The following is an 18154-nucleotide window of genomic DNA, read 5'->3' as shown; positions in this document are numbered from 1 at the left end:
GGTAGACTGGAAAGGAATCCTAGCAGGAATGACGGTGGACAGCAATGGCAGGAATTTCTGGGCATAATCCGGAAGACGCAGGATCATTTCATTCCAAAAAGGAAGAAAGATTCTAAGGGGAGTAGGAGGCAACCGTGGCTGACAAGAGAAGTTAGGGATAGAATAAAACTAAAATGAAAGATGTATAACACAGCAAAGAGTAGCCGGAAGCCAGAGGATTGGGAAACTTTCATTGGACAACAGAAGGAAACAAAACGGGCAATTACGGGCTGAAAACATGAAGTACGAGGGGAAGCTGGCCAGGAATATAAAGGACAGAAAAAGCTTCTTTAGATATGTTAAGGGAAAAGAGTAGCAAAGTTAAATGTGGGTCCCTTGAAGGCAGACACGGGTGAAATGATTATAGGTAACAAGGAAATGGCAGAAGAGTTGAACAGGTACTTCGGATCTGTCTTCACTAAGGAAGACACAAACAATCTCCCAGATGTACTGGAGGACAGAGGATCTAAGGGGGTAGAGGAACTGAAAGAAATTTTCATTAGGCGAGAAATAGTATTGGGTAGGCTAATGGGACTGAAGGATGATAAATCCCCTGGGCCGGATGGTCTGCATCCCAGGGTCCTCAGGGAGTTGGCTCTAGAAATAGTGGACGCATTGGTGATCATTTTCCAATGTTCAATAGAGTCAGGATTGGAGGATAGCTAATGTTATTCCACTTTTCAAGAAAGGAGCGAGAGAGAAAACGAGGAATTACAGAATTACAGACCAGTTAGTCTGACTTCGGTGGTGAGAAATATGCTGGAGTCAATTATTAAAGAGGTAATAATGGGACATTTAGATAGCAGTAAAAGGATTAGTCCAAGTCAGCATGGATTTATGAAAGGAAAATCATGTTTGACTAATCTTCTGGAATTTTTTGAGGATGTGACAAGTAAAATGGATGAAGGGGAGCCTGTGGATATAGTATATCTAGACTTTCAGAAAGCCTTTGATAAGGTCTCGCACGGGAGACATGACTAAAATTAGAGCACATGGTATTGGGGGTAGGGTGTTGACATGGATAGAAAAGTGGTTAGCGGTTGGGAAGCAAAGAGTAGGAGTGACCGGTCCTTTTCAGAAAGGCAGGCAGTGGCGAGTGGAGCAAAGCTCCGTGTTTACCGTATATATTAATGATTTGGAAGAGGGAATTAGGAGCAACACTAGCAAGTTTGCGGATGACACAAAGCTGGGTGGCAGTGTGAACTGTGAAGAGGATGTTAGGAGGTTGCAGGGTGACCTGGACAGGTTGAGTGTGTGGGCAGATGCGTGATTGAAAAGACTAGGCTTGTATTCACTGGAGTTGTATGAGGGGGGATCTTATAGAAACATATAAAATTATAAAAGGAGCTAGATGCAGGAAAAATGTTCCCAATGTTGGGTGAGTCCAGAGCCAGGGGCCACAGTCTTAGAATAAAGGGGAGGCCATTTAAGACTGAGGTGAGAAAAAACGTTTTCACCCAGAGAGTTGTGAATTTGTGGAATTCCCTGCCACAGAGGGCAGTGGAGGCCAAATCACTGGATGGATTTAAGACAGAGTTAGATAGAGCTCTAGGGGCTAGTGGAATCAAGGGATATGGGGAGAAGGCAGGCATGGGTTATTGATTGGGGTTGATCAGCCATGATCAAATGAGTGGCCTCCTTCTGCACCTATTTTCTATGTTTCTATGAATTGCCGTCCCTTCTACCTACCGAGGGAATTCTCCATCAACCTAACCTTCCCGAGCCCTTATTCGCCCTGACGGTATTACAGTCCTAGTCACAGAGGCCGACGTCAGAAGATCCTTCAGTGGGGTGTACCCTCGGAAAGCTCCTGGACCTGATGGTATACCCGGCCGTGTTCTAAAAACCTGTGCGGACCAACTGGCTGGAGTTTTTACGGACTCCCACTTCTGAGGTCTGAGGTTCCCACCTGCTTTAAGAGGGCATCAATAATACCGGTGCCCAAGAAGAGTAAGGTGACGTGCCTCAATGATTATCGACCAATGGCACTAACGTCTGTGGTGATGAAGTGCTTTGAGAGGTTGGTTATGGTGCACATCAACTCCTACCTCGACAAGAACCTCGACCAACTACAGTTCGCATACTGCCACAACAGGTCAATGGTAGATGCTATTTCACTGGCTCTCCACTCTGCACTGGACCACTTGGACAATAAAAACACCTACGTCAGGCTGTTGTTTATTGGCTACTGCTCGGCGTTTAATACCACCATCCCTTCCAAGCTGGTTACCAAGCTCACGGAACTGGGCCTCTGTGCATCCCTCTACAATTGGATCCTCGACTTCCTCATCCACAGACCACAGTCTGTTCGAATTGAAGGAACCACTTCATCCTCAGTAACAATTAGTACAGGAGCACCTCAAGGCTGTGTGCTCAGCCGCCTGCTTTATACCCATAACTGCATAACCAGTCATAGTGCGAACTCCATCATCAAGTTCGCCGATGACACCATTGTGGTTGGACAACTCACGGATGGGGACGAGTCAGAGTATAGAAGTGAGATCGACCAACTGACCAAATGGTGCCAGCACAACAACCTGGCTCTCAACATCAGTAAGACCAAGGAACTGATTGTGGACTTTAATAGGGGAAGGATTAGGACCCACAATCCTGTTTATATCAATGGGACGATGGTAGAGAGGGCCAATAACTGCAGCAAGTAAGAATTTCATTGTCCCTTCTGGGACATATGACAATAAAACGCTCTTGACTAGTTCTCTCTTGAAAGTATCCAGAGAAACGGCCTCCACCGCCCTCTGAGGCAGAGAATTCCACAGACTCACAATTCTCTGTGTGAAAAAGTGTTTCCTCATCTGTTCTAAATGGCTTACCCTTTATTCTTAAATTGTGGCCCCTGGTTCTGGACTCCCCCAACATTGGGAACATGTTTCCTGCCTCTAGCGTGCCCAAACCCTTAATAATCTTATGATGTTTCAATAAGATTCAGATTCAGATTCAGATTCAATTTTAATTGTCATTGTCAGTGTACAGTACAGAGACAACGAAATGCATTTAGCATCTCCCTTGAAGAGCGACATAGCAAACGATTTGAATAAAAAAAAAATAATAATAAGTGTCCGGGGGGGGGGTGGTGATTGGCAGTCACCGAGGTACGTTGTTTAGTAGAGTGACAGCCGCCGGAAAGAAGCTGTTCCTCGACCTGCTGGTTCGGCAACGGAGAGACCTGTAGCGCCTCCCGGATGGTAGGAGGGTAAACAGTCCATGGTTGGGGTGAGAGCAGTCCTTGGCGATGCTGAGCGCCCTCCGCAGACAGCGCTTGCTTTGGACAGACTCAATGGAGGGGAGCGTGGAACCGGTGATGCGTTGGGCAATTTTCACCACCCTCTGCAATGCCTTCCGGTCGGAGACAGAGCAGTTGCCATACCATACTGTGATGCAGTTGGTAAGGATGCTCTCGATGGTGCAGCGGTAGATGAAGTTCACCAGGATCTGAGGAGACAGATGGACCTTCTTCAGTCTCCTCAGGAAGAAGAGACGCTGATGAGCCTTCTTGATCAGAGTAGAGGTATTGTGGGTTCAAGAGAGGTCATCGGAGATGTTGACTCCCAGGAACCTGAAGCTAGAAACACGTTCCACCTCCGTCCCGTTAATGTGGATGGGGGTGTGCGTGCCGCCTCTGGACTTCCTGAAGTCTACAATTAGCTCCTTGGTCTTCTTGGAGTTAAGGGCCAGGTTGTTGTCAGCGCACCATGCTGCTAAGTGCTGGACCTCCTCCCTGTAGGCCAGCTCATCGTTGTTGCTGATGAGGCCAATCACCGTTGTATCATCTGCATACTTGATGATGGTGTTAGTACCATGTACAGGTGTGCAGTCATAGGTGAAGAGGGAGTAGAGGAGGGGGCTCAGCACACAGCCCTGAGGAACGCCGGTGTTCAGGGTGAGGGTTGAAGAGGTGTGCTTGTCTAACCTCACAGACTGGGGTCTGTTGGTTAGAAAGTCCAGTATCCAGTTGCAGAGGGAGGGGTCGATGCCCAGGTTACCGAGTTTGGTGATCAGTTTTGATGGAATAATGGTGTTGAATGCTGAGCTGTAATCGATGAACAGCATTCTTACATAAGTGTCTCTGTTGTCAAGGTGGGAGAGGGCGGAGTGAAGTGCCGTTGAGATGGCATCCTCCGTACTCCTGTTCTTGCGGTAGGCAAACTGATAGGGATCCAGTGTGGGGGGTAGGCAGCTTTTGAGGTGTGCCAGGACCAGCCTCTCGAAGCACTTGGTGATGATGGGGGTAAGTGCAACTGGGCGGAAGTCGTTGAGGCTTGCCGCAGTGGAGTGTTTTGGCACCGGCACGAAGGAGGTGGTTTTAAGGCACGTGGGGACAACTGCTTGGGCAAGTGACAGGTTGAAGATGTCAGTCCAGACGTCTGTCAGCTGCGCAGCACAGGCACTGAGCACGCGCCCGGGGATGCCGTCAGGGCCAGCAGCCTTACGTGCATTAGTCCTACTCAGTGCCACGTACACGTCGTAGGGGGTGAGTGTGAGGGGTTGGTGATCGGCAGGTAGCACAGCCTTGATGGCTGTCTCTAGATTGTCCCTGTCGAAGCGGCCATAGAAGTGATTAAGCTCCTCAAGGAAGGAGGCGTCGCTGGGTGTGGGGGTGATGTTGGAGGGTCTGTAGTCCGTGATGGCCTGGATGCCTTGCCACATGCGTCGGGGGTCGGAGTTGTTGTTGAAGTGCTCCTCAATCCTGAGCTTATGGCAGTGCTTGGCCTTCTTGATGCCCCTCTTCAGGTTAGCCCTGGATGAACTGTAGGCTCGAACATCGCCTGACCTGAAAGCGGTGTCCCGTGCTTTCAGCAGTAGCCTGACCTCGCTGTTCATCCATGGCTTCTGATTCGGGTACATGGTCACCTGTTTGAGGGAGGTGACACTATTGATGGTGGAGTTTATAAAGTCCAGAACAGAGGATGTATAGGAATCAATGTCCGTGTGAGAGTCAAGGGTGGCCTGGGCTGCAAACGCCTTCCAGTCAGTGTTTCCAAAACACTGCTGAAGTGTGAAGTCCGCTTCCTCTGACCAGACTTTAACTGTCCTTACAGTTGGTTTAACCCGTCTGATGAGTGGGGAGTACTTAGGGAGCAGGAACAATGAGACGTGATCAGACTGACCAAGGTGGGGGAGGGGGATGGCTTTGTAAGCTTCAGCCATATTGGTGTAGACTTTGTCCAGTGTCTTGTCTACTCTAGTGGGGAAGGATACATGTTGGTGGAATTTGGGGAGTACAGTCTTCAGGTTGGAGTGATTGAAGTCACCCGCAACAATGAAGGCTGCCTCGGGGTTGAGCGCCTGTTGTTTGCTAATGGCAGTATGCAGCTCTTTCATTGCAAGCTTGGCATTAGCATCAGGAGGGATATAGGCTGCAGTCACAACAGTGGAGGTGAACTCTCTGGGCAGATAGAACGGTCTGCATCTAACCAAGAGGAATTCAAGGTTAGCTGAGCAGTGACTCTCGATGATGGTGGAGTCCGTGCACCATGCTTTGTTTACATAAATGCACAGACCCCCCCCTCTGGTCTTACCAGAGTCTGATGTCCTGTCCGCTCGGAGTAAATGACGCCCCGATAGCTGGATGGCGCTGTCAGGAACGTCAGTGTTGAGCCAAGTTTCAGTGAAGATCAAGATGTTGTAGTCCTTGATCCGGTTGTGGGAGGTGATCCTTAGCCGGAGTTCATCCATTTTGTTTGCCAGTGAGCGCACGTTGGCGAGGAAAAGGCTAGGAATCGCTGCCCTGTGTGGGGCTAGCTCTAACCTGGCCTTTAACCCACCTCTGCGTCCCCGGCGGTGTTTTCGTACCCGTCGCCGTCTGTTGGTGCTTCTGGTGGGCCGAGCTGGCTTGGTGCGCGCTGGTGTTCTGCCGCTCCGTTGCTCCGCGTCTGCGTTACTCCGCAGGCGGTCTTCAGCCCCGCGGCTCTGCTGATGGTCTCCAGCCCCGGGGCTTACCTGGCGTTCTCCAGCTCCACGGGTCGGGTGGTGGTCTCCAGCTCCACGGGTCGGGTGGCGTTCTCCAGCTCCACGGGTCGGGTGGCGTTCTCCAGCTCCACGGGTTGGGTGGCGTTCTCCAGCTCCACGGGTCGGGTGGCATTCTCCAGCTCCACGGGTCGGGTGGTGGTCTCCAGCTCCACGGGTCGGGTGGTGGTCTCCAGCTCCACGGGTCGGGTGGTGGTCTCCAGCTCCACGGGTCGGGTGGTGGTCTCCAGCTCCACGGGTCGGGTGGTGGTCTCCAGCTCCACGGGTCGGGTGGCGTTCTCCAGCTCCACGGGTCGGGTGGTGGTCTCCAGCTCCGCGGCGTTCTCCAGCTCCACGGGCCGGGTGTCGTTCTCCAGCTCCGGGACTCACCTGGCGTTCTCCAGCTCCGCGGGACGGTTGGGCTCCGGGGATCGGGTGAGTACCGGGAGTCGGGCCAGGACCGGGGGTCGGGTCAGGGTCGGGTCAGGGCCGGGGATCGGGTGAGGACCGGGCGTCGGGCGTGGGCCGGGAGTCGGGCGAGGACAGGGGATCCGGTGAGGACCGGGGATCCGGTGAGGGCCGGGGGGTCGGGCCAGGACCGGGGGTCGGGCCAGGGCCGGGGGTCGGGCGAGAACCGGGGGTCGGGTGAGGACCGGGGGTCGGGCGAGGGCCGGGCGTCGGGCGTGGGCCGGGAGTCGGGCGTGGGCCGGGAGTCGGGTCAGGGCCGGGGGTCGGGCGAGAACCGGGAGTCGGGCGAGGGCCGGGGGTCGGGTCAGGGCCGGGGATCGGGCGAGAACCGGGGAGTCGGGCGTGGGCCGGGAGTCGGGCGAGGACCGGGGGTCGGGTCAGGGCCGGGGATCGGGCGAGAACCGGGAGTCGGGCGAGGGCCGGGGATCCGGTGAGGACCGGGAGTCGGGCGAGGGCCGGGGATCCGGTGAGGACCGAGGGGTCGGTTGGGCTCCGCGGGTCGGATGGCGGTCTCCAACCCCGCGACTCACCTGGCGGTCTCCAGTCGGGTGCTCTGTTGCTCTGATGAGCTCAGACGGAAGAGGGAAATTGTCCAAAAAGTTGTTGCAGCCGCAGGAACCGAAGTCCAGAAGTTCCTGTCGGCTGTACGAGATGAGTACAAGACTGCTCCGAGTGAGCAGCCTTGAAGCAGGTAAGGGGATCGTTGCTATTTTTCCCATTCTAGGGAGACACAGGGCGTCGCGGTGTGCCCGCGCTGCCACCATTTTGTCCCTTTTCATCCTTCTAAATTCCAGAGTATACAAGCACAGCCACTCCATTCTCTCGACATCCTGGGAATTAACCTTGTGAAACTACGCTGCACTCCCTCAATAGCAAGGATGTCCTTCCTCAAATTTGGAGACCAAAACTGCACACAATACTCCAGGTGTGGTCTCACTAGGGCCCTGTACAACTGCAGAATGACCTCTTTGCTCCTATACTCAACTCCTCTTGTCATGAAGGCCAACATGCCATTTGCTTTCTTCACTGCCTGCTGTACCTGCATGTTTACTTTACTTGACTGATGAACAAGGACCCCCAGATCTCATTGTACGTCCCCTTTTCCCAACACCATTTAGATAATCCTCCTTCCTGTTTTTGCTACCAAAGTGGACAATCTCACATTTATCCACATTAAACTGTATCTGCCATGCATCTGCCCACCCACCCAACCTGTCCAGGTCACCCTCCATTCTCATAGCATTCTCCTCACAGTTCACACTGCCACCCAGCTTTGTGTCATCTGCAAATTTGCTTATGTTGCTTGTAATCCCTTAATCTAAATCATTAATATATATTGTAAATAGCTGCAGTCCCAGCATCGAGCCGTGCGGTACCCCACAAGTTACTGGCTACAATTCTGAAAGGGTCCCGTTAATCCCTACTCTTTGTTTTCTGTCTGCCAACCAATTTTCTATCCATGTCAGCACTGTACCCCCAATACCATGTGCCCTAATTTTGCCCACTAATCTCCTATGTGGGACCTTATCAAATACTTTCTGAAAGTCCAGGTACACTACATCCATTGGCTCTCCCTTGTCCATTTTCATAGTTACCTTCTCAAAAAGTTCCAGAAGATTAGTCAAACATGATTTCCCCTTCGTAAATCCATGCTGACGTAGACCAAACCTGTTACTGTAGCGACGTTACAAAACTTACCTTCAGCGGCGCTGCAGTTCTGCCACTGGCCATGTGCGCAACTTTGGGTCCTTTAAAGGGGGGGGGGGAGATTAAAATCCAGTTTTCTGCCGCCTGTCCAAGTCGTATTTCTTCGGGCTGCTAGCTGATGCAGAAAAATCGTTCCAACTTCCATTCCCATTTATTTTATTTTTTTAATTGCAAGACAATTTCATAATTATATTAAAATAAAAAGCGACTTCTAACGCTGTCAACGCCTACAACATGACAGATCTCAAGTACGGGACAAAACACGGTGTAAATCATGTAATTTACATATAAACTTGCTTCTTGGGATGACTTTAATCAATCCTCTATAAGCAAAAATGTTATTTGGGCCTCATACGAACCAGCAGTGTTTTTCCTGCCGATATGAGGTTCATATTCACCGCAAATGCAACGTTCCAATCGATCGCGTTCCTGAAGCAAGATGGTTAAAATGCCCATTTTTTTTGGAGATCATTTTGTCTTATTCTCTCTCTCCATGATCATTATTTTAAACTAAATATTCACAACAGTTTGAGTCGCATGTATTGTGCAAAAAACAATAATTTGATTATATTTTGGGTGGATGTTTCTAGATTAATTTATGGGAATTAAAAATTAAATTCTTTACATCTGGGATATAAATTCATGACAGATTTAAAAATCATGCTATATTGTGAATTCTTGTGTGAATGGGATTAGTTTGTTATTTGGATACTTAGGCTATTTAAAAAAAATTATCCTTTTCTTAAGAAATTGAATCTGTTAATTGTTAATGGGAAAGTAGTGGGCAGAAAGGCATGTCATGTGTGGTTTGAAGAGCAAAAACCTGTAGTTCACAATGCCAAAATTGAAAAGTTGAGGAAAAGCAAGGTGTACAGTTGCTTATTAATTACAATCTGAGGAGTATAATGATGCTACTGATTATGATATGCCAATGTACCAGCTAGCAACTGATCTTCTCCATAAATACTTGGTCTATTGCTAGAAATTGTAATTTATTTATCTATCTGTTACGGATTTACAGCATATAATACAATACTAGTTACTGCTATTCAAATAGGCCGCTATTTCATCTTTTATGATTGACTCCGGCATCTTCCCCACCACCAATGTCAGGCTAACTGGTCTATAATTCCCTGTTTTATCTCTCTGGCCTTTCTTAAAAAGCAGGATAACATTAGTTGCCCTCCAATCCACGGGAACTGATCCTGAATCTATAGAACATTGGAAAATGATCACCAATGCGTCCACGATTTCGAGAGCCACTTCCTTAAGTACCCTGGAATGCAGACCATCAGGCCCTGGGGATTTATCAGCCTTCAGTCCCATCAGTCTACCCAACACCATATCCTGCCTAATGTGGATTTCCCTCAGTTCCTCCGTCACCCCAAATCCATTGACTAGTACATCAGGAAGATTGTTTGTGTCCTCCTTAATAAAGACGGACCCAAAGTACCTATTATCTAAATTGAGAGAGAATCCTGAAATCGCAGGTGCAAAAGGACTTGGGAGTGCTGGTGAGGGTTATGGGGAGAAGGCAGGAGAATGGGGTTAGGAGGGAGAGATAGATCAGCCATGATTGAATTTTTTTGGCCTTCCATCACAGCTATGTGATGGATGTTTATGTAAAATGTAATTATGTTGTGTCTGGGTCTATTTGTGTGTAATGTATGGCTGCAGAAACGGCATTTCGTTTGGACCTCTAGGGGTCCAAATGACAATTAAATTGACTCTTGACTCTTGACATGGTGGAGGAGACTTGATAGGCCAAATGGCCTACTCTACTCCTATGACTTATGACGTTAATCTAAAACCTAATCACTAAAATCGTTTGGCCACTTAAAGGTCTTCCGAATGTTCAGTATTGGTCCTCCCAAATATGTGATGCATGTATGCAAAGAGACTGCTGTGGATGCACAGCGAATCAGCAGGCAATGTTCAATATAATATGCTCTAAATTGTCCCTTGCACACGAGACTTTCAAGTGTGCTGGGCCTCAGCAGTGAAGCAAGTCTTAGCTAGAGCGTCGATCCGGCTTTGCTGTTAGGCTGCTGGACCCTACCTGGACTGCTGTTGGGGATCCATCCGAACATACTTCAGGTATGCTCTTACTTTAACTTGGCATCTTATCATAATTTATGATTGCCACAGTTCCCACCACTTCTAGCCCCCAGACTATACACCAGATCCCTGCTAATAGTCTTTGATCTTTTTTTCTCCATCTACTCCAACTGTAATTCATTTGCCTGCACATTTCCTCCACAGTCTCCAATTACTGTAATGACAGGGGAGTGTGGAGAAAATTACTTTGTGCATGTTTGGGCAAAGAAACCCTATTATACTACGCAAGGCACTTTAGTCCTTTTCATCGTGGAATACTGTAACCTGAGCGCCGTCACAGCCAAAGCTGATGTGGATCCCTCTTTCACTACCAGTTTAATGCTCATTTTTACTTGCATTAGACACTCTTGTCCATACTTTGATGTGTTCCATAGATCCAATTTTTATTGTGGAAAATAGTTTTACATATGATTTCTTGTTTACGAATTGATGAACTGTACACTGGAAGGGCCAGGAAGCGAGCGGGCAAGATCATCTCTGACCCCTCTCACCCTGGCCACAAACTCTTTGAATCACTTCCCTCTGGAAGGCGACTCCGGAATGTCAAAGCTGCCACAGCCAGACGTAAAAACAGTTTTTATCCACGAGTAGTTGCTCTACTCAACAGCCAAAAATATGTAGCCTCCCTTTGATCTGGTATTTTGTTGGTTCACAAGAGCGACATACAATATGATTTCAATAAATAAATCTATTTACATGTATACAGACATAGTGTTTTTCCTGTGGGAGGAGTGTCCGGGCGGGGGGGTTGATTGGCAGTCACCGAGGTACATTGTTGAGTAGTGTGACAGCCGCAGGGAAGAAGCTGTTCCTGGACCTGCTGGTCCGGCAACGGAGAGACCTGTAGTGCCTCCCGGATGGTAGGAAGGTAAACAGTCCATGGTTGGGGTGAGAGCAGTCCTTGGCGATGCTGAGCGCCCTCCGCAGCCAACGCTTGCTTTGGACAGACTCAATGGAGGGGAGCGAGGAACCGGTTGGGCAATTTTCACCACCCTCTGCAGTGCTTTCCGGTCGGAGACAGAGCAGTTGCCATACCATACTGTGAGACAGTTGGTAAGGATGCTCTCGATGGTGCAGCGGTAGAAGTTCACCAAGATCTGAGGAGACAGATGGACCTTCTTCAGTCTCCTCAGGAAGAAGCGATGCTGGTGAGCCTTCTTGACCAGAGTTGAGGTATTGTGGGTCCAAGAGAGGTCATCGGAGATGTTGACCCCCAGGAACCTGAAGCTGGAAATACGTTCCACCTCCATCCCGTTGATGTGGATGGGGGTGTGCGTGCCGCCCCTAGACTTCTTGAAGTCTACAATGAGCTCCTTGGTCTTCTTGGAGTTAAGGGCCAGGTTGTTGTCAGTGCACCATGCTGCTAGGAGCTGGACCTCCTCCCTATAGGCCGACTCATCGTTGTTGCTGATGAGGCCAATCACCGTTGTATCATCTCCATACTTGATGATGGTGTTAGTACCATGTACAGGTGTGCAGTCGTAGGTGAAGAAGGAGTAGAGGAGGGGGCTCGGCACACAGCCCTGTGGAACGCCGGTGTTCAGGGTGAGGGTTGAAGAGGTGTGCTTGTCTAACCTAACAGACTGGGGTCTGTTGGTTAGTAAGTCCTGTATCCAGTTGCAGAGGGAGGGGTCGATGCCCAGGTTACCGAGTTTGGTGATCAGTTTAGAGGGTATAATGGTGTTGAATGCTGAGTTGTAATCGATGAACAGCATTCTTACGTAAGTGTCTCTGTTGTCGAGGTGGGAGAGGGCGGAGTGAAGTGCCGTTGAGATGGCATCCTCCGTACTCCTGTTCTTGCGGTAGGCAAACTGATAGGGATCCAATGTGGGGGGTAGGCAACCTTTGAGGTGTGCCAGGACCAGCCTCTCGAAGCACTTGGTGATGATGGGGGTAAGTGCAACTGGGCGGAAGTCGTTGAGGCTTGCCGCAGTGGAGTGTTTTGGCACCGGCACGAAGGAGGTGGTTTTAAGGCACGTGGGAACAACTGCTTGGGCAAGTGACAGGTTGAAGATGTCAGTCCAGACGTCTTGTCAGCTGCGCAGCACAGGCCCTGAGGACGCGCCCGGGGATGCCGTCAGGGCCAGCAGCCTTATGTGCATTAGTCCTACTCAGTGCCACGTACACGTCGTAGGGGGTGAGTGTGAGGGGTTGGTGATCAGCAGGGAGCACAGCCTTGATGGCTGTCTCTAGATTGTCCCTGTCGAAGCAGCCATAGAAGTGGTTAAGCTCCTCAAGGAAGGAGGCGTCGCTGGATGTGGGGGTGATGTTGGAGGGTCAGTAGTCCGTGATGGCCTGGATGCCTTGCCACATGCGTCGGGGGTCGGAGTTGTTGTTGAAGTGCTCCTCAATCCTGAGCTTATGGCAGTGCTTGGCCTTCTTGATGCCCCTCTTCAGGTTAGCCCTGGATGAAATGTAGGCTCGAGCATCGCCTGAACTTAAAGCGGTGTCCCGTGTTTTCAGCAGTAGCCTGACCTCGCTGTTCATCCATGGCTTCTGATTCGGGAATATGGTCACCCGTTTGAGGGAGGTGACACTATTGATGGTGGAGTTTATAAAGTCCAGAACAGAGGATGTGTAGGAATCAATGTCCGTGTGGGAGTCAAGGGTGGCCTGGGCTACAAACGCCTTCCAGTCAGTCAATGTTTCCAAAACTTAGTACTTAGGGAGCAGGAACAATGAGAGGTGATCAGACTGACCAAGGTGGGGGAGGGGGACGGCTTTGTAAGCTTCAGCCATGTTAGTGTAGACTTTGTCCAGTGTCTTGTCTACTCTAGTGGGGAAGGATACATGTTGGTGGAATTTGGGGAGTACAGTCTTCAGGTTGGAGTGATTGAAGTCACCCGCAACAATGAAGGCTGCCTCGGGGTTGTGCGTCTGTTGTTTGCTAATGGCAGTATGCAGCTCTTTCATTGCAAGCTTGGCATTAGCATCAGGAGGGATATAGGCTGCAGTCACAACAGTGGAGGTGAACTCTCTGGGCAGATAGAACGGTCTGCATCTAACCAAGAGGAACTCAAGGTTAGCTGAGCACATGCTGATGTTGATCATTGGTGTTTTATCATTAATGTTTTATTATTATTAATGTTTAGTGTTTTCTGAATCATTCGTAACACTGTATGTCATGTTGTTACTTGTGGGCGGAGCAACAAGGCAAATTCCGTGTATGTGAATACTTGGCCAATAAACTTACTTACTTCCAACAATCATTATAATAAGTACATTGCCTGTAGTATAATTACCTTGCAAGCTATGACCTGCTCTCATTACTATCATCTGGTTTCAATCTTTATTGTACAACTTACTTTAATTATAACACATTTATTATTTTCCACATTTTCTCATGTCTTTAGCCTGAAAAAACGTCAGAAATAGATAATAGACGCAGGAGTAGGCCATTTGGCCCTTCGAGCAAGCAGCACCATTCAATGTAATCATGACTGATCATCCCCAATCAGTACCCCGTTCCTTCCTTCTCCCCATATCTCCTGACTCTGCTATTTTTTAAGAGCCCTATCTAGCTCTCTCGTGAAAGCATCCAGAGAACCTGCCTCCATCACCCTCTGAGGCAGAGAATTCCACAGACTCACCACTGTGGGGAAAAAGTGTTTCCTCGTCTCCGTTCTAATATAAAATATTTAATTCTTAAATGGATGTTTCCATTTTTCTCAATGCGGTGCATTTAAATGTTGTATTTTGATATAGTGTTGTAATGTTATACTGCAGTGGGGGAATGTAGATTGTACTCAAAAATAAAATTCCAAATTAGGGAGATTCTGTGGAGAATATTATTGCTCTGCGTTTCTCTTTAGGAACATTTAATTTCATCTACTACTAGTTACTAATGACACCTTGGAGTTGTACAGAAATCAATAGTTGCAACAGGGTTTAGCAAAATTATGTTAAAATAAATAAAATATAATTGCAACCAAATAAGTGTTAGCATTAAGATTCAAGTTAGAAGATTTATAATTGCTGTCAAATGCTAGTAATATATATATATAAATAATACAAATAAATAACAATTATTTATTGTCTATCTATAATTGCCCTTCAAGGTGGCGGTGAGGCACTTTGAACCATTGCAGATATTCAGGTGAAGGTATTCCCATCATGCTTAGACCCAGTAATGACAAAAGATCAGTGATGTATATCCAAGATAAGATAAAATAGTGTATCATTTGGATGGTTGTGTTGATCCCATGGGCCTGCTAGTCTTATCCTCCTTGATGATAGCTGTTGTGGCTTTGGAAGTTGCTGCAGCAGCAGCCTCGTCAGGCATTTGTAGATGTCACACACTGAACCACCATCGATAGAGAAAATATTTGAAGGTGTTGAATGGGCTGTCATTGAAGTAGGCTATCTTATATGTTTGAAACTTTAAAGGCCACTAAGCTACTGTTGTAATTTCAAACTTTGTTGGAATTGGCCATTTGTTAAGCCTTCTGCACATTTTTTTTGTTTAGCTTTTTTCGGAATTATGAAAGGCTATCTCCATGCAAGCCTTTTGCAGAGGCAATGATTAATCATTTTTACTGCAGACAGAGACCTGAGTTTGGAAAGAGTCGGGGTGATTTTTGTCTATATAAAGAGAAAAACTTGCAGTCACGAAAAAAATCAGACATTGAACACCACAACAAACTCTCAAATAAGCAGTCCCATAACAGGCCTTTGAAGTCGTGACCTTGTTTGTTTGTAAACTGCATTGAATTCCGCCTGGGTAGCCTGCGGCCAGCGGGCATGAACATTGAATTCTCCCAATTTTGCTAGCCCTTGCTGTCTCCTCCCCTTCCTTAACCCTTGAGCTGTCTCCTCCCATCCCCCCGCCCTCGGGCTCCTCCTCCTCCCCTTTTTCATTCCTTCCCCCCCCACCCCTTATCAGTCTGAAGAAGGGTTTTGGCTCGAAACGTCACCTATTTCCTTCGCTTCATAGATGCTGCTGCACCCGCTGAGTTTCTCCAGCATTTTTGTGTACCTTTGAATTAATCCTATGCACTTTAGAAAGCATCCTATCGGAATGGATGAAAACTTAGTTTGGCCACAGCTTTGCCTGAGACTCCAGGAGATTACAGAGAATTGCAGATGAAGCTCAGTCTATCATCCAAATCTCCCCCCCCTTCTCCCCCCCCCCCCCCCCCCCCCCCCCCCCCCCCCCCCCCCCCCCCCCCCCCCCACCCCACCCATCCTCTCCATTTACACTTCACGTGGCCTTGGGGAAGCTGTCAGCATAACCAAAGACCACTTGCACCTTGGTGATTCCCTCTCCCCCTGTCTACCATGGGGCTGAAGATACAAAAGTTTGAAAGCATGTACCAGCAGATTCAGAGTTCCCCACAGTTATCATCTATTGAACTGTTTAAGACTGCAGGTTAAAAACTGCAGATGCTGGAGAAATCGAAGGTTCACATTAACGCTGAAGGAACTCAGCGGGTGAGGCAGCATCTATGGAGATAAGGCATAGGCGATGTTTCGGGTCGACGTTTCGGGTCTGAAGAAGGGTCTAGTCATTGGAACTTTGTGTAACCACAGCGGTAATTTCTACATGGTGAAACCAAAATGTATAAAAATATATTTTAATAAAATCTGACAATGTGCACTTTAACCACGTGATTTTTTCTATTACAAATCTCATATTGTGGAGTACCGATGGGTCTTTGTCTCAAACATTATGGAGGGCATTGTGAATGGTAATAGTAAATCAATACCAATCCCAAGAATTCATGTAAATAGATGTAAGCAGCTAATTTGGGCATTATTTTATGGTTCTAAATCCACCAGAATATGTTTTACTCACCTACCAGCTTTCTGTAGTAAAAGTGATCCTTTACATCCTATTTCTAGTCGGTTGGGGGCGCTGCGAGTCGGCTGCCCTGCTCGACGGAGGCAACTTTTTCCATGTCTCCTCCCTTGCGGCCTAACAGCTTGGATTGTAGCGGCCTTTCCTGGAGTCGGGCCCAGAGCTTCAGCAGCGGGCACAGCGAGGACTTTTCCATCACGGAGGAGGGCGAACCCTTGCCGGGGGTCGCCAGAAAGGAGTGCTCCAATCGCTGGCCTGGTGACTTTGGCATCATAGGGTTGTGGTCTGCGGAGCTTCTAGCCACGGGGATGGCATAGACTTGCCATCCGGAGTCTGGGATTCCTTGCCGGGATGCTTTCAAGAGAGAGCTAGATAGGGCTCTTAAAAATAGCGGAGTCAGGGGATATGGGGAGAAGGCAGGAACGGGGTACTGATTGTGGATGATCAGCCATGATCACATTGAATGGCGGTGCTGGCTCGAAGGACCGAATGGCCTACTGCACCTATTGTCTATTGTCTATTAAACCACATTTAAAGAAAAGGCACATTAAACTTGCAAAGCAAGAGGAGGAGCAGTTTTGTATATAACTTTGCCATTGGCAATATTCCATCACATCACATGTCACTGCAATAATGCACACATATCCACCATTGTAGAACTGGCAGAGAACTGGATACATTGCAAATTATAGAGGAATTGCAGTTGAGAATAGGTCCTTGAGACCTGGAATTTAGGTCCTGGGATGTCGGAGGAAGAGCCATTGAGGGTCCAAGATACAAAGGACGGTTGGGGAAATGTATTGATGTTGCCAGTTTACTTTTGATAAACGTTATCAGACCATGAGAGTAGGGATGTGATAGGTGCCTAAACTGCAGTGGTCATGGGTGTAGGGGAGAGAAAGGCTTTGCATCATGAGTGTAAACCAAACCCCCCCCTACCAGAACACCCCAACCACATAATAAGCAAGGTTGTGTTCCTTTAAATAATGTAGGAGCACGCCTGTTGTTCAAAAACTATATACCACAGAATTTTTCACTGAATAATGTCAAACTATGAATTGCATGCTATTGACAACTGCTGCATAAACTGGAATTTCCATGACTTGCACACAATTATGATTTAGATTAAAATTCTTAACTTAACATACAAAAATATTGCACTAGACAAAATAATTTCTAACTCAGTGATTTATTTTTTGCATGCGAGCTACATTTTAAATATTTAAATTTAATTATGTTTTTATTTATTATTTCCTTCCCTGTTAATGTTATGTTGGTAAGATTCAGGTGCAAAGTGTTCATTTTAGTAACTCCATAGCATCTGTCTCTGTACCACATGAATTTTACCACTTCCAGCATTTTGCTGATAATATGCTTCAAAAATATGAAGATGAAAAAATCGGTCCCATTAAACTTTCCTAATCCCCTTTTAGATATCCTAGGTACTGGGTTTAATTTTGGTTCTGTCTTCATGAACCTTACATTTCTTATTCCATTTTTCTTTAACGCCTCCATCTACATTTAAGTGATCTGTATATCTATTTAAAGAATATTAAATGAATGAAGCACAAGCTTAATTTAACTCGGCAGCAATAGCTGTCCGTACTAATGGATAGACGTTCTGTAGGGATTTGGAGGAATTGGAGATGTTCTGTAGGGAATTGGAAAAAGTCAAGACTATTTTGAGAAACCAAGATGAACACTATACACAAGCCTTATCTTAGTTTTCTTGTACTCTATCTTCAGTTATTATTATATAGCAATGTATCTCGGATAAATATTTTGACGTATGTGAATAAGGTTATACATGTAGAATTTTGAAGTCTGAAAGAATGAGAAGCAGTATTAATTTCAATGTTGAAGGTACAAATAAAAGAAAGTGTAAACAAATGTTAAAGCTAGAGAGGAAAACTTAATCTCGTCAGCCAATGTGCGTATTTCTTTTTTTTTTAGTAATACCATTATCATTAAAATCAGACAGCAGATAGTATGATAGAATGAATGCTAGAGATGGAAATAGGGTTGCTAGTGACAAGCTATTCTTGAATATGGGATAGTTGT

At 47.4% G+C, this 18154-nt stretch overlaps 1 protein-coding gene across 3 annotated transcripts in view; it reads left to right on the top strand.

Annotated features, from left to right (window-relative positions):
* The window catches only part of micu3a (mitochondrial calcium uptake family, member 3a), a 124586-nt gene that overhangs the window by 77438 nt on the left and 28994 nt on the right, over window positions 1–18154 (top strand). The gene's annotated exons all lie outside the window — the stretch shown is intronic.

Source organism: Leucoraja erinacea, chromosome 1, assembly GCF_028641065.1.
Source record: "Leucoraja erinacea ecotype New England chromosome 1, Leri_hhj_1, whole genome shotgun sequence".
Classification (NCBI taxonomy): Eukaryota; Metazoa; Chordata; class Chondrichthyes; order Rajiformes; family Rajidae; genus Leucoraja; species Leucoraja erinaceus.
Note: the sequence above shows the minus strand (reverse complement) of the source record. Positions and strands in the feature narration are given on the sequence as shown.